The 2,632-nt window shown below is 40.6% G+C and overlaps 1 pseudogene; it reads left to right on the top strand.

The window, feature by feature from the left end:
- The first annotated feature begins 8 nt into the window (after positions 1-8).
- Positions 9-1,567, top strand: LOC121024868 (olfactory receptor 11H6-like; annotated as a pseudogene).
- Positions 1,568-2,632: the final 1,065 nt, after the last annotated feature.

Here is a 2,632-nt window from a genome sequence, read left to right on the forward strand (position 1 = left end):
TTATCACCTCCACTGTCCCTAATATGCTAGCCAACTTTCTCTCTGAGGCCAACACCATTTCTGTCTCTGGCTGCTTCCTCCAATCCTATTTCTTCTTCTCCCTGGGCACCACTGAGACCTTCTTCTTGTCTGCCATGGCCTTTGACAAGTACCTGCTATCTTCAGGCCCCTGCATTACTCCACTGTCATGTCAGTTCAGCACTACATCAGAACAGGAGCTGGGTGCTGGGTATGTGGCTTCCTGTATTTCCTGTTGCCTATTTACCTGATCTCTCAGCTCCCATTTTGTTGTTCCAGTAAGATTGATCACTTCCTGTGTGACCTAGATATCCTCATAAATCTGTCCCGTATGCCATTTCCTGCCACTGAGATCATCTGTGCCATCTTTAACTCAGTCTTCATTTTCCCCACCTTTCTTTTTATTGCCAGCTCCTACGTCCTGGTGAGTAGAACTGTGCTCAGGGTCCCTTCTCCATGTGTGGCTCCCATCTGGCTGTGGTATCCCTGTGTTATGGCTCTGTCATGGTTGTATATGTAAGTCCAACAGCAGACAATCTAGCTGAAGTAATTCCTTGCTCTATCATCTCTGAAGTAAGGAGATGAAGGCAGCTCTGAGAAAATTAGAGGATTGTGAGATTTAGTCAGAGGTGTGGAAGAAATCTTTGAAGAATTTTTTTCACAATTGAAATGATGTATGTGAAATAAATAGTTAAAAGTTTGATATTCAATTGTATTAACTGGATTAGAAAAATATTTTGGGGGGAGGAGGAACAGCCATCGTAATAGATTTTTCTAAAGCTAACTGTATCCATCTCTTCATTTTCATTAGGGAAAATTAATAATAGTGAAATATTTCAAATTCAAATTAAAATAAGGGAAAAATAATCACTAATATTTCAGACATTTTGATTTAATACTAGTTAAAATTTTGCTGCTAATATCATGTACACATGCATACACATAATCGGTCCTATAGTTTACAGTTATTACTAAAATTTTCTCAGTCTAAAGTTATGTATGCTAAGTTTAGAAGACAAATTTAGGTGTTAATTCTTGTGTCAATATTAAAAACAGGGCAAGATACATTCTTAGGAAAGGTGATTCATTATTTATCATATTTGTATTTCCTCCTACTTCCTCACCAAATTTTAGTGAAAATACTCTTAATATTTAGATCCATATGGCTGCCATTATTTTTTTCCATTATATATTCTAAGAATTGTTTTTGAAAAGATCTCTATTTGGGATGAACCATGCTTTGCCTTTTCTTGATTTGCCATTTTTGCCCTCTCTAGGTTAGGGTGTAATGGCTAGGAACTGTCAGGTACTGATGCAGTTGCTGGAGTGCTTAGATTTGCCTCTACTCACTGTCTCAAGAATACTGTATCTCATATTCTCAACTAGAATTTTCATTATCCCACAAAGCCTATACTGAGTAACTCTCCCAGTATCCTACTTTTCCTTCTCTCAAGTTCTGGCAACACCATTTCTATGTATTTACCTATTCCGGACATCATATAAATGGGTGGCTCAGTGGGTTAAGCATCTGACTTTGACTCACGTCATGATCTCACGATTGGTGAGTTCAAGTCCCACATCAGGTGAGTTCCAGCACTGCATCTAGTGAGCATGAGTCCTGCTTTGGGTGAGCATGAGCCCTGCTTCAGGTAAGCCCCCACTTCTTTCTTTGTCTCTCAAAAAATAAATTAATTTAATTTAAAAAAATCATACAGTACTTCTGGCTCCTTTCACTTAGGATGATGTTTACAAGGTTCATTTATGTTATAGAGAATATCAGTACTTCATTCCTTTTTTTTTTTTTTTTTTTTAATTTTTTTTTCAACGTTTTTTATTTTTATTTTTGGGACAGAGAGAGACAGAGCATGAACGGGGGAGGGGCAGAGAGAGAGGGAGACACAGAATCGGAAACAGGCTCCAGGCTCCGAGCCATCAGCCCAGAGCCCGATGCGGGGCTCGAACTCACGGACCGCGAGATCGTGACCTGGCTGAGGTCGGACGCTTAACCGACTGCGCCACCCAGGCGCCCCAGTACTTCATTCCTTTTTAGGGCTGAATAGCATTCCATCATTTGGATGTAAAATATTTGCTTTGTCCATTCAACAGTTGGACATTTAAATTGTTTCTGGTTTGTGGTATTGTTAGTAATGCTGCTGTAACAGTCATCTTCTTTGAGAAAGAGAGCGCAAGTGGGGGAAGGGCAGAGAGAGAGGGAGACACAGAAGCAGAAGCAGGCTCCAGGCTCTGAGCTGTCAGCACAGAGCGTTGACGTGGGGCTCAAATCCACAAATCATGAGATCATGACCTGAGCCGAAGTCAGAGGCTTAACTGAGTGAGCCACCCAGGTGCCCCAACAGTCATGATCTTTATGTGAACCTGTTTTCACTTCCCTAGGGTATATCCCCATAGGTTGAATTGCTGAGTCATAAGTTAACTCTAAATGTAACATTTTGAGGAACTGTCAGACTATTTTCCAAAGAGGCTACATGTTGCAACCGGCGCAACAAACACCGAGATCAGGGACCTGATCAGGTCATTCTAAGAATAAACAGGTTTCACATGATCACTGCCAGCCAAAACATTTAGTTCTGTGTACCATGTGAACTTTCTAAAC

Source organism: Herpailurus yagouaroundi, unplaced genomic scaffold (assembly GCF_014898765.1).
Source record: "Herpailurus yagouaroundi ecotype Mexico unplaced genomic scaffold, PumYag 67237, whole genome shotgun sequence".
Taxonomy (NCBI): domain Eukaryota; kingdom Metazoa; phylum Chordata; class Mammalia; order Carnivora; family Felidae; genus Herpailurus; species Herpailurus yagouaroundi.